This window comes from Oncorhynchus nerka, linkage group LG15 (genome assembly GCF_034236695.1).
Source record: "Oncorhynchus nerka isolate Pitt River linkage group LG15, Oner_Uvic_2.0, whole genome shotgun sequence".
Taxonomy (NCBI): Eukaryota; Metazoa; Chordata; class Actinopteri; order Salmoniformes; family Salmonidae; genus Oncorhynchus; species Oncorhynchus nerka.
In genome coordinates this window covers 47,491,784-47,505,752 of record NC_088410.1, presented here as the reverse complement: position 1 = coordinate 47,505,752, position 13,969 = coordinate 47,491,784, and the positions used below count along the sequence as shown (strand labels likewise).

At 42.4% G+C, this 13,969-nt stretch overlaps 1 protein-coding gene across 2 annotated transcripts in view; it reads left to right on the top strand.

The window, feature by feature from the left end:
- Nucleotides 1-13,969, top strand: part of LOC115142816 (plexin-B1-like) — a 115,308-nt gene that overhangs the window by 52,462 nt on the left and 48,877 nt on the right. The gene's annotated exons all lie outside the window — the stretch shown is intronic.

Below are 13,969 nucleotides of genomic sequence, written 5' to 3'. Positions count from 1 at the left end.
GTGTCACAGGTTACTAGGTGTGGAAGGTAGAGGAGTCAGGCGCAGAGAGCAGAGGGGTCAATAACAGACAATTTATTCTCTCCGGCACAAAAAAATGGTCACGCCAAACACAGAGCGCAGAAACACTGACCTGCCCAAGCACAGGGCGCAGAAACACTGACCTGCCCAAGCACAGGGCGCAGAAACACTGACGCGCCCAAGCACAGGGCGCAGAAACACTGACCCGCCCAAGCACACAGGGCAAAACGATCCAGAGAGAAAATACATCCAACACCGACAGTGAACACAAAATAATCACGCAGAAACACCAGCAGGCCAAACAGGCTTACATAGACCAGAAATCAAGAAACACAAAAGAAACCGGTGCAACTAATAAGACTAAACCAACAGACAAGGGAAAAGGGATCGGTGGCGGCTAGTAGGCCCAGTGACGATGACCGCCGAGCGCCGCCCGAACAGGCAGTTTCTAAGAGCCTTCTACACCTGGATTGTGCAACATTTGCCCATTTTTATTATTTTCAAAATTCTTCAAGCTCTGTGAAATTGGTAGTTGATCCCTGCTAGGCAACCATATTCAGGTCTTGCCATAGATTTTCATGCAGATTTAAGTCAGCTGTAACTCGGCTACTCAGGAACATTCACTGTCTTCATGGTAAGCAACTCCAGTGTAGATTTTCCCTTGTGTTTTATTGTCCTGCTTAAAGGTGAATTCAGTGTCTGCTGGAAAGCAGACTGAACCAGGTTTTCCCTCTAGGATTTTGCCTGTCCTTAGCTTCATTCCGTTTCTCTTTTATCCTGGAAAAACTCCCCAGTTCCAAGCATACCCATAACATGATGCAGCCACCGCTATGCTTGACAATATGGAGAGTGATAGTCAATAATGTGTTGTATTGGATTTGGACATTATAAAAACGCATCCATGCCTGATGAAGACCTAAGGGTTGAAACAAAATCACATATGAGTATGAGCAGCAATGTGCAGCATTTTTATTTGCCATGAATTCACATACAACTCCAGCACCAGCAAAAAGTACCTGGATGTGCGTATGTTCTTACTGCTTTTGTATTCGATTTACCTTTGTATTCAGGACATTAACATGAATTGCTTTGCCACATTTTTTGCAGTATTACTTTAGTGCCTTGTTGCAAATAGGATGTATGTTTTGTAATATTTATTTTCTGTACAGGCTTCCTTCTTTTCACTCTGTCAATTAGGTTAGTATTGTGGAGTAACTACAAAGTTCTTGATTCATCATCAGTTTTCTCCTAACACAGCCATTAAACTCAAACGGTTTTAAAGTGATCATTGGCCTCATGGTGAAATCGCTGAGTGGTTTCTTTCCTCTCTGGCAACTGAGTTAGGAAGGACGCCTGTATCTTTGTAGTGACTGGTGTATTGATACACCATCCAAAGTGTAAGTAATAACTTCCCCATGCTCAAAGGGATATTCAATGTATGCTTTAAAATGTTTACCCATCTACCAATCGTTGCCCTTCTTTGAGAGGCATTGGAAAACTTCCCTGGTCTTTGGTTGAATCTGTGTTTGAAATTCATTGCTCCACTAAGGGACCTTACAATTATCTGTATGTGTGGGGTACAGGGACGAGGTAGCCATTAAAACATCCTGTTAAACACTATTGTTGTACACTGTATGTGTGCTGGGTTGGTTGGTGTGCGCGTCCATCCGTGGGTGTTAAAATGGACATTTCTGTCATTTCATTTTCAAGAAATCTAGCAGAAATGTCTAAAAACATGTTTTCACTTCGTCATTATGGGGTGTTGTGAGATAAAAAATTGAATAAATTTTGAATTCAGGCTGTAACACAACAAAATGTGGAATAAGTCAAGGGGTATGAGTACTTTCTGAATGCACTATATTCCAGACTCAACATTGCTCGTTCTGATATGGCTCTTTCCGATATGTTTAAATTTCTTGTTCTTCAAAAAAAAGTAGATTGTGCGTATTGTTATTGTATTTATACCTTTATTTAACTAGGCAAGTCAGTTAACGACAAATTCTTATTTTCAATGACGGCCTAGGAACAGTGGGTTAACTGCCTGTTCAGGGGCAGAATGACGGATTTGTACCCTTGTCAGCTCAGGGATTTGAACTTGCAACCTTCCGGTTACTAGTCCAACACTCTAACCACTAGGATATTGCTGGTTGGATATTGGTGGATATTGCTGGTTGGATATTGGTGTTTATTGCTGGTTGGATATTGGTGGATATTGCTGGTTGGATATTGGTGGATATTGCTGGTTGGATATTGGTGGATATTGCTGGTTGGATATTGGGGGATATTGCTGGTTGGATAATGGTGGATATTGCTGGTTGGATATTGCTGGTTGGATATTGCTGGTTGGATAATGGTGGATATTGCTGGTTGGATATTGCTGGTTGGATATTGCTGGTTGGATATTGCTGGTTGGATATTGCTGGTTGGATATTGCTGGTTGGATATTGGTGGATATTGCTGGTTGGATAATGGTGGATATTGCTGGTTGGATATTGGTGGATATTGCTGGTTGGATATTGCTGGTTGGATATTGCTGGTTGGATATTGCTGGTTGGATATTGGTGGATATTGCCGGTTGGATATTGGTGGATATTGCTGGTTGGATAATGGTGGATATTGCTGGTTGGATATTGGTGGATATTGCTGGTTGGATATTGGTGGATATTGCTGGTTGGATATTGGTGGATATTGCTGGTTGGATATTGCTGGATATTGCTGGTTGGATATTGGTGGATATTGCTGGTTGGATATTGGTGGATATTGCTGGTTGGATATTGGTGGATATTGCTGGTTGGATATTGGTGGATATTGCTGGTTGGATATTGGTGGATAATGCTGGTTGGATATTGGTGGATATTGCTGGTTGGATATTGGTGGATATTGCTGGTTGGATATTGGTGGATATTGCTGGTTGGATATTGGTGGATATTGCTGGTTGGATATTGCTGGTTGGATATTGCTGGTTGGATATTGCTGGTTGGATATTGCTGGTTGGATATTGGTGGATATTGCTGGTTGGATATTGCTGGTTGGATATTGCTGGTTGGATATTGCTGGTTGGATATTGGTGGATATTGCTGGTTGGATATTGGTGGATATTGCTGGTTGGATATTGGTGGATATTGCTGGTTGGATAATGGTGGATATTGCTGGTTGGCTATTGGTGGATATTGGTGGATATTGCTGGTTGGCTATTGGTGGATATTGCTGGTTGGATATTGGTGGATATTGCTGGTTGGATATTGGTGGATATTGCTGGTTGGATATTGGTGGATATTGCTGGTTGGATATTGCTGGATATTGCTGGTTGGATATTGCTGGGTGGATATTGCTGGTTGGATATTGCTGGTTGGATATTGCTGGTTGGATATTGGTGGATATTGCTGGTTGGATAATGGTGGATATTGCTGGTTGGATATTGGTGGATATTGCTGGTTGGATATTGGTGGATATTGCTGGTTGGATATTGGTGGATATTGCTGCACTGTTGTAGCTAGAAACGTAAGCATTAACGCTGCACCTGCGTTAACATCTGCAAAACTGTGTACGTGACCAATAAACTTTTGATTTGATTATGAAAAGACTTCTTTACAACACAACCCTGAAAAGAGGATTGGTCCATTGGTTTTTCCAAAGGGTGGTGGGTTGGTCCACTGTTGGTCGAAAATGAATGGACCAGTTGTTCATTGTTTCTGTACTGCTTCTCTGTCTGTGTGTGTGTGCATGTAATCCTTTAGCATAGCTCCTTTACAGTCCACCTTGTTCCAAGGAAATCCAAGCGTGTCTAAGTGTATTTGAGTCACATGAAAATGGGTTGAAGGACCCTCCGTTAACTAATTCCCCTAAGCACGTTTTGTAGCCATATGTTATGAAGTGGAATGCGCCAAGGTCACATTTGGTATTACCGGCGTGAAAAAAGACAATTAATAGACTGAATAATCGCTAATGCTTATTGTAGCCATTTGACAGGATTGGGTGGTATCCAGATTCCCGTGATATACAATTTTACCCCTATAGCACATAAGGGTCACTTTTTTAAATTTGATTTTTATGGGGGGAAAAAGCCCCAAAAATCTTTACTTTCCAGAATGCCAACAGAATACTAAAGAATCCCCATTAAGGATGGTAGGTAAATGCTCACGAGCGCAGTCAAACGTTTACGACTGAGACAGACAACCCAGCCCATAAAGCGCTGCAAGTATTTCAAAACGCAGTTTGCAGCACACACAAAACAGCTGTTTTTGGAAACTAGTAGCGGTAAACTTGCGATCCATTTATATCTATTACCTAGTGCACATGTTGACTGCAGGTATTTATTTTAAAAGTATAAATATTCAAATTTCTTAAACTGTGTTTACGGTATTGGGAAATCGTACAGAGGGTATTTTGATATACCCCGGTTTTCTGCCCACCCCTACCTTTCAATGCTAACGTGCTAAATATGGACACCACTTTGGCTTAAGCATGAAAGCGTAGCGGAGTAAATGTTAACCCAGCAGCTCTTTAGTTAGTGGTGTCCTGTAACATATTGTGGACTGTAACATCTCTGGCCTGTGCTTTCTTTGGCTCCGTCACTGTCAGTTTGTTATTCTGTCTGTTCCATGCTTCATTTCCTGGTCTTCTGAGTCATGAGAGGTGGAGAGCATCTGGGACTTGTGTTGGTGTGTTGTTCCACAGTGTGACTTAGTGTGTGTGTGAAAGCTAAGTGTGCGTGTGTGTGCCTGTAATTCATCACCTCGTACTGTATGTTCTTTGGTGTGGCATAACAGAGTGTGTAATGTTTGCCTTAAGGGCTGGATCATGCATATTCGTGTGTGTGTGTGTGTGTGTGTGTGTATGTGTGTGTGTGCCCCCTAGTGGTCTTTGGTGTCTCTTACTGTAATGCTACAGTCTGGAAATACCTAACCTCACCTGTTAAACTGTCACTGACTTTGCCGACTGATTGTTATAGAGCAACTGTGGAGACTAAGAGGAGCTAGTAAATCTCTTCAGAAGCTCTTCAAAACCTATTACATTTCAACAAAATTATAGACCTTAACCACACTGTGCTGGCTCGGCTCTTTTCTTTTTACATTGTCCTCTCCAGCACGCTTCCAGTAGCTATAGTGGATGTATAACCAGGCCAGCCAGTGTGAATCGGGCACTATAGTATTTTGTTAACTGAGATATTAGAAATTGAATTAGTTGGCTCTCTCTCTTTATTAATCAGATCTCTTTTCTCCGCCCCTCTCGGGAGTCACTCCTCTGGCCATTCCAGTCCTCTTGTACATCTGTCCTCCGTCTTGTTGTTGTCCCCTTTACCAGACGTTATAAATAACTGCTTGTTTTTCCTGCTGTGTCAGAGGCAGAGCTGTTGCCTGCCCCGTGCTGCTGCTGGAGAGAGGAGGAAAAATATTTGTGTTTCTTCCCAGGGCTGTCCCTCATTCACTCCATTTCCCAGTCCCCATCCCACATTCCGCAGCTGGCCTGGTGCTCTGGCGCTCTCCCTGTCTGTCTGGTGCTCTCACTCTTCCTCTCTCGCTCACTCACACACCCACTTAGCAGTACTCGTACTCTCACCCAGATTTATCTCACTCACTCTCCTGTTTTCAGTATGATGATTGATATTTTTATATAGCCACTTTTACACCCCTCGTAGTGCTGGTCTGGGATGAGGTCTCCCCTCTTATTAAATATGATCGGAAAGGCTAAACTGATCTTGAATCAGCACTGCTCTGAGACGTTTGATGAATAGGGGCAGGAGAGCAATGCATACCTCACTTCCTCCATAGTGTCCCAATTGGTTAATAAGCCATCAAAGGAAGGTGTGTGTGTGTGTGTGTGTGTGTGTGTTTGCTCCTTGCCTGCTGTCTGAGGTACATTCTCATAGGGGTTGATTCACACATACTGTATGTATACAGAGTTAGGAGAGCTTTGTTCTGTCATTTGCTTACTGCATCAAACACACAGTACTTTGACATGATGAAGATCTCCGATCAATCCAGGTTAGTAGTCAGGGACCAAGATGAAACGCAACCCTCAGAAAAAAACCCAGAGCCAGCATTAATGCCAAGACTGGAGAGGAGGGTGTGCGATCTGCGATGGGCGGTGTGTGTGTGTGTATGTATGTATGTGTGTGATGGGTTGGTTGGTGTGTGTGTGTGTGTTTGTGTGTGTATCCATGGGTGTTAAGTTACCTGGTTCGGTACAGTTTGTGCGATCTGTGTAATATATAGGCGCATCAATCTTGTGTGTGTGTGTGTTCAGTGCAGTGGGTTCAGTTGAATGGAGTAGGCCTACAGGAGGCCTTTCAAACGGTGTGTGTTTGCGTGGACAACAGGCGGTTTCACAAAGAGCTCTCTCTCATCACACCGCCCCACAAAGCCTTTCAACCATCATCAAAGAGTATCTCCCCGTGAATCTCAAAATAACAATCAGGCTTCGATTTAATTTATTCAAGGATTCATGAATAAATATGTTTAAATGCACAGGGAGATGGTGGAATGCTAAATAATGCTTGTTGTGTTTGTGTGAAAAGTTATCAGCGTGCGTCTCAAGTCAGGATTTGTCTTTAAATTTATATTTATTTTCATTTCCATATTCAAGTAGATATTTCTGTTTTAAAAAGTCATACGTTCATAGTCGTTGGTTGGTTGCTATTTTACAATGTGTACCGTAAATAAGCTCCATAGGACTAGTTAGCATAATGGCAATCATTTTTTCCCTTTCGTTGATGTAAAGAATACTATTCCAAGCCAAGCTGTGGTTGGTGTTGTCGCTATATTCCTGAAAAGTGCTTATTAGAATGCCCTGCATTTAGGGCCAAAATAATGTTAGCATGACGCATTAGCCCGCTAACTGCTAACCGTTAGCCTCCACTTATAGCTGGTACTTGGTCTCTTCCGTGGTTGGTCATATTGCTACAGTGGCTGATATGTTCTGTTGTGATGAAAATGACCAGAGAAAAAAATGTACTAACTTTTTCCAGCTTCTCCCCGCGTGTCAGTGACAGTAGCACATTCTTTCCTAGAATGTGCACATATTTCCCCCTTCCATAATCGGCATGTAAAAACCCAAGCTGTAATTTCACTCCGAAAGCATTTGCTCCATGAAAACACACAAACGTATGAACACACACACACACACACACACACACACACACACACACACACACACACACACTATTTTTGGGATTCTTTCACTCTGTTCATCCTGGAAGAATACAATAGTCCTACCCAGTAGACTTTGTCCTGGATCTGTGTGTCATAATGCCTCTGCATGTTGGGACCAGAAATCACACCTTACTGTAACTCACCACACTCTGAGACACATGAGTGATATGGTATTACTGTATAGGCCATAAACAGGGATTTATCAATGGGTTATCTGTTGAGGTGTCTTCTGACGAGGGATCTCTTGCACTGATGATTGTGTGCCATCTGCAGAACAGGCCTATTGGTGAGATATTTACAAAGGTTGAATCCCTAGTTTGTCTCCTACATGAATCTTATGTCAATGCCAATCTCTGTCTAGCTCAGGTGTGTGTGTGTGTGTGTGTGTGTGTGAATTCTCCTGCCTGGTCCAAGCACGTCCTGCGAGCTGTGTGTGCGTGCATGTGTACTTCTGACACAGTGGTACACACCTTCCCTCCCTTACTCCTGTCAGGGAGTGGTAGGGTACTCATAGTAATCACCAGCAAACTGGTACAGTGTGTCCGTCCACAACCTACTTGCCAGAACAAAAGATGGCCGACATTTGAATGTATTGTTCCAGTAGTGGTATATCAACCCACCTAGCCTCTCACACACAGACCTGGGTCGTGTTCATTTGACAACCAAAGGAAGAAAACTGAAACGGTAAGGGATTCTCAACTGGCTGGTAGAGCATATTTTTGACAATGGATATAGAAGTGGATATGAAAGAACATCTTCACATGAACTTTATCGGTCAACTCCCCCAGCCATCCTGCATTAATTAGCATAATATGTATCCTTTTTAGTTGCTGCAAAAAAAGTGTTGTGGCACTATAACTCAGTGGGCTTTAAACTCAAAATCAGTGACCAAAGATATGGGATAAAAGGCAGGAATTAAGTTGGTGAGGGATTAAAATTGCACCATTCCTGTTAGTAGAGACCTTGAAGAGTAGGAATATGAAATAAGTAGTTAAAAAGCTAAAAAGCATGTATTTACATTTTTTTTAAATGACTAGGTCTGCTTCAATCACCATTTCTACCTATAAAAGTGAACGAAGCAGACCTACAGTAATATGTGTAATAATATTTTAGATGAGTAAAATTGCTAAGCAAATGTCCATTCTACTATGGCAGTGGTTCCCAAACTTTTTATAGTCCCGTACCCCTTCAAACATTCAACCTCCAGCTGCGTAGCACCAGGGTCCCCCTCTAGCACCAGGGTCAGTGCACTTTCACGTTGTTCTTTAACATCATTGTAAGCCTGTCACACACTATACAATACATTTATTAAACATAAGAATGAGTGAGTTTTTGTCACAATCCGTCTCTTTTGGAAGTAAGTTTTTATAGGACCAGGGCACAAATAATATGATAATAATAATCAATAATGTTGCTCTTTATTTAACCATCTTACATTTAAAACCTTATTTGTTCATTGAAAATTGTGAATAACTCAGCACAGGTTAATGAGAAGGGTGTGCACATAACTCTGCAATGTTGGGTTGTATTGGAGAGAGTCTCAGTCTTAAATAATTTCCCACAATCTGCCTGTATTTAGTTTTCATGCTAGTGAGGGCTGAGAATCCACTCTCACATAGGTAAGTGGTTGCAAAGGGCACCAGTGTCTTAACAGCACGATTTGCTAAGGCAGGATACTCTAGGCACAGCCCAATCCAGAAATCTGGCAGTGGCTTCTGATTTAAATGACATTTTCACAGAACCACTTGTTGCAATTTTGATGAGGCTCTCTTGTACAGATATTGGTAAATGGACTGGAGGCAGGGCATGAAAGGGATAACGAATCCAGTTGTTTGTGTAATCTGTTTCGGGAAAGTACCTGCGTAATTGTGCACCCAACTTACTCAGGTGCTTCACTATATCACATTTGACATTGTCCGTAAGCTTGTTCGTTTGCACACTAAAAATCATTCAAAGACCTGTGTGCTGTCCTTGTTAATACAGACGGAGAAGAGGTCCAACTTCTTAATCATAGCCTCAATTTTGTCCCGCACATTGAATATAGTTGCGGTGAGTCCCTGTAATCCTAGATTCAAATCATTCAGACGAGAAAAAACATCACCCAGATAGGCCATGCAAGCGGTCAGACAAGTGAAAAGGATGGTCAGTAAAGAAAACGTTAAGCTCGTCTCTCAATTAAAAAAAAAAAATGTGCCAATACTTTGCCCCTTGATAACCAGCGCACTTCTGTATATTGTAAAATGTGTTACGTGGTCGCTGCCCATATCATTGCATAGTGCAGAAAATACACAAGAGTTCAGGGGCCTTTCTTTAACAAGGTTAACCATTTTCAAAAGGTCTTTCAAGCTGTCAGGCATTCCTTTGGCAGCAAGAGCCTCTTGGTGGATGCTGCAGTGCACCCAAGTGGCGTCAGAGCAACTGCTTGCACGCATGTTACCACTCCACTATGTCCCCCTGTCATGGCTTGGTTTTGCGCCATCAGTACAGATACCAACACATCTTGACCACCAAAGTCCATTTGATGTCACAAAGCTGTCCACTACTTTAAAAATATCATCTCCTGTTGTCCTGGTTTTCAGAAAAGGATCTCTTCCTTAATTGACCCCCCATAAACGTAACGGGCATATACAAGGAGCTGTATCAGGCCCGCCACGTCTGTTGACTCATCCAGCTGTAACCCATAGAATTCACTGGCTTGTATGCGAAGCAGTAATTCTTTCAGAACATCTCCTGCCATGTCACTGATGTGTCATGAAACAATGTTGTTTGATGAAGTCATTGTCTGTATAGGAGGAATAATGAAGTCCTCCACAATAGTACGGGGCTTGCCTGTCCTAGCCACTCGGTAGCTCACCATATAAGACGCTTCTAGCCCCTTCTTATTAATGGTATCTGTTGCTTTTATACATGTCTTGTCATCTTAATTCTTGCTCAAAAAAACTCCTGTGGTTTATTTTTCAAATTGCCATGTTTTGCGGGGCAAACGTCCCGCAAGTGGTCCAACGTCCCTATCTGTTGTTCGGTGCTTTCCCAGGTAAGGGGGCAGTAGCTCTTCACGCTGCATCAGATTCACAACTGTCAGTGTCCATGCTAGCTGGGCTAGCAACAAATGTAGAATTACTGATGCTAGCATTGGATGTGCTCGTGGAAGCAGAACAACTTGGCGTCGTCAAGTGCAGGTGTAGTACTGCTGGTAGTAGCAGTACTGCCAGTAGAGCTGGTATGCGTCTTTTTTGAACCATTTTTTTTAAACCATTTTTTGAACCATTTATCAATTTTCGAGAAAATGGAATGAGCAGCAGCTACGTTTGGCTCCGTACCGTTAGTGGAATTCCCGCGAGAGAGTAATGGTTTATGTAATTTGATGTTAATTATTTGACTAGGCTACCTGATTTGACATTGTGTTGTTATTTCGCTGAACACTAGATGGTTACATTTTATTTTTGGCAGTGAAACGAGGCTACTCGGGTGAGGAAAAAAATCTCACCCAAATGTATAGCCCTGTTGGAAAATATAGTGCCACCTACTGGTAGTGCACACTGGCAGTTTTCCTTTGGCAGTAGGGACGTTTCACACTGGTGAGATGGTAGATTGAGTGTACTTGTACATGTTATGCATGTGGAAATATGACTGCCTGATGACTGGACCATTTGAATACTCTGTTTCTCGGTGTCTCATTCTGTGGCTTTGACTGTCTTTACCTCTCGCTCTCTCTGTTAATACCCCTTGAGTCATCCCCCCCAGGTCACCTTGTAGTACATGATGAAAAAGCTCCATCCCAGTTTAATGATTGTTTTTGTTCCTTCCTCCACGCTCCGTCTGCCCTCCCCTATCTGACCAAAAGTGTTCCATTATCACTCTTTGGGGGCCTTTTGAACTATTGAGGCCTACGTCATTTGAACTGGTCAGACCTTTAAGCAGTTAAATGCAGTCTAGGAGCACAGGGTCTTAGTATCTAATGAAAGGGTTGAAGTATATGTGTGTCTGAAGTTGCACCCTATTCCCTATATACTAGTGCACAGCTTTTGAGCAGAACCCTATGAAGTCCCTGTTCAAAAATAGTGCACTATACAGGGCATAGTGTGCCATTTCAGAAACATCCAGGGTCTTAGTGTCTAATGACAGGGTTGCACTCAGTGATTTATTTATGTATCTCTTTTTGAGGTCTTGGCCCTGCTGTCAATGTCCCCACCCTACTATTGTACTGTGGCAGGATGACTGTCCCCTCTGGACAGCTGCCACCAGCGGTGACCACCCTAAATTATGGAATTATACACTCACACCAGGGTTTCAGTTAGGAAAATGTGGCACTGGGCATTTTTATTTACCAGACATCTGCCCGGACCCATAGGCATTGGGTGTGTAACATGATTAGGGCGTTTTCCCACGGTGCTCAGGATGACAGAAATCACATTTAGATTATGGTACTTAATATTAACAGATCATGCAAGTCGATGTGTGTCCTTCTTTCCAAATTCTATTGTGCACTTTGAAGATGTTTGAATAACAGTCAACATTTTACTTTTCCTCAGCCAGCAAGACAAGTAATGAACAGCAAAACCACTAGCCCGTCAATCTATTATACCCCATAGTAGAAAAGTTGACCTATTATATTGGTCAGCTTGTCGAGAAGGAAATAGCCTATTCCAAACAGACTCTGGGACAGTTGTGGGAAGATGGATCCACAAATTCATACAGCCAGTAAGACTAGGCTCCTGGACAATTGGCAGTTGCCAACTTTATCGGCTTTTCAACATTTTCATAGGCCAAAAGGCAATTATTACTGGCTAGCGAAACCCTGACTCACACACACGTTGTACACTCCATCCCGTGCGTGTACACACACGTGTTTTCACATGGCGTGATCCTTCTCAAACAATACTCTAGCCCCACCCCCCCACACACACACACACACACACACACACACACACAGTTATGCACTCACACACAATCACATGGACTTTTCCTGACAACCCTACAGTATAACTGGAACAGTTATAGACTCATCTCCACCATAAGTTATAGACTCACCTCCACCATCTCTCTACATGCATGTTTGCTTGATGAACATAAACTAATCACACATCTTAGGACTGTGACAGCAGCTAATATATGGTGCAGATGAATTCAGAGAGACAGGAACTTAGTGGCCTTTCTAAGCTCTTGTGTTTTAACTTCTACTGTTATAAAACCCCTAGACTCTGGCAATTTCTATGGCGACAGCTGGCTGGTCAGCTAAAGCCCTGGAATGCACCAACTCATACCCAGACAATGTCAGAACTTGGGGTAGAAGAGTTGGGTGTGTCTGTGTGTGTTTCCACGAAAGAGAGAAATCTCAGCTAAATCATAGATGAGTCATCCGACACGCTTGTTAAGGTGTGAAAACAGTAGATCCTTTTGAATACATTGCAATGACATCCACCTGTCTCTATTTGAGTGTAGTTAAACTCACATGAGTTTTAGGCCTACACTTCATAGCTTCCTGGCAGCTGTTGTCGTCTATATGCTATGCAAGTGACTCGTCGGTATTCCAGGAAGTAGCCTTTTTTTTTTTTTTAAAGGTATTTAATGGGAGAAAACGTAGTGCATCTTGTGGAAGTAAATGAATCAAAACATTTCATTTGATATATACCGCATCTTAAATGACCGTGTTTTCACGAATTTGATGATATAATCGTCAAGCCCATTCAAACGATTAGGGGATGTCATATGGAAATAAAGAGGAAGAAGTGGTTACGTTCACAGGGTATACATTAGTTCCTCTGATTGTGTCCCCACAATAACTCCTTTTTTAACATTTTTATTTCTAGATCTCAAATTCCTAAGTTTACAGAGTAACGTTTGTTTAGTTGCTTTAGAAGTAAGTTTTCAGAGAAAGGACCATCCGAGCTCCTTAGTTTTAACATGGACTCTTGTGAGCGCAACACAGACAGAGTTTGATCAAAGTTTGATCAAAGTTCTCATATGTCATGCCAATATCTGTCCCCCTGAAAGAAGGCGGATCCCCTCAACCAAGCCGCTGTCTTCCGGATATCCATCCCTCTGACAACTCATCAGCCTCCCTCACACAGGAGTCACTCCTCCTCAGGGGCCATAAAGTTTAATAGCCATGGGAACTTCCGTCCCCTCTCCTAGTGACAAGTTTCTCTTCCCCCAGAGCAGTGGAACATGACCAAAAGAGTGTGAGAACAAACTTCTCCCTAAAAGGGGCTAATTTTTTAAAAAATATGGTCATTTTTTACGTCTTGTACCAGTAGAGAATAACTTTCCGGAAGAACACACACGCAGTAATCTCCCTATCAGAAAGTGAATCAACTGAGCTGCCGAGGAGGAATGTGTTCTCTTCAGTTCAGCAGCCATTGTTCTCTATAAATAACTAGCCAGGCAAGCGGTCAGGCCAACTGGCAGGCTGGGGAACAGTTATTCATGGGGCACTACTTGTATCGCGACCCAACTCCGTCTGGAAAGGCTGGCGCAGAAGCCATGAAACGACTTGTACCAAATAAAATAAAAATACACACAGGGACTGACAATCTATAACACTTGAAAGGCTATCTCTGTAATGGTAATGTTATGATTTGCTCAGAGTGAAAGGGCACAAATAGTGTCTTTATGAAGAGGGACTGATGGTGAATAGCAATTCAATATCATAAATTAAACAAACAGTGAAACTCTACTCAGCCCTTTCAAGAGAGTTTTGGAAGAAGAGTCAAGTCTGATGCAGAAAATAAATAATGTACCACGGCTTTTGTAACATAATCTGTGGCCAGCTTTTTAAAGATTTTGGCAGGCGTTGATTG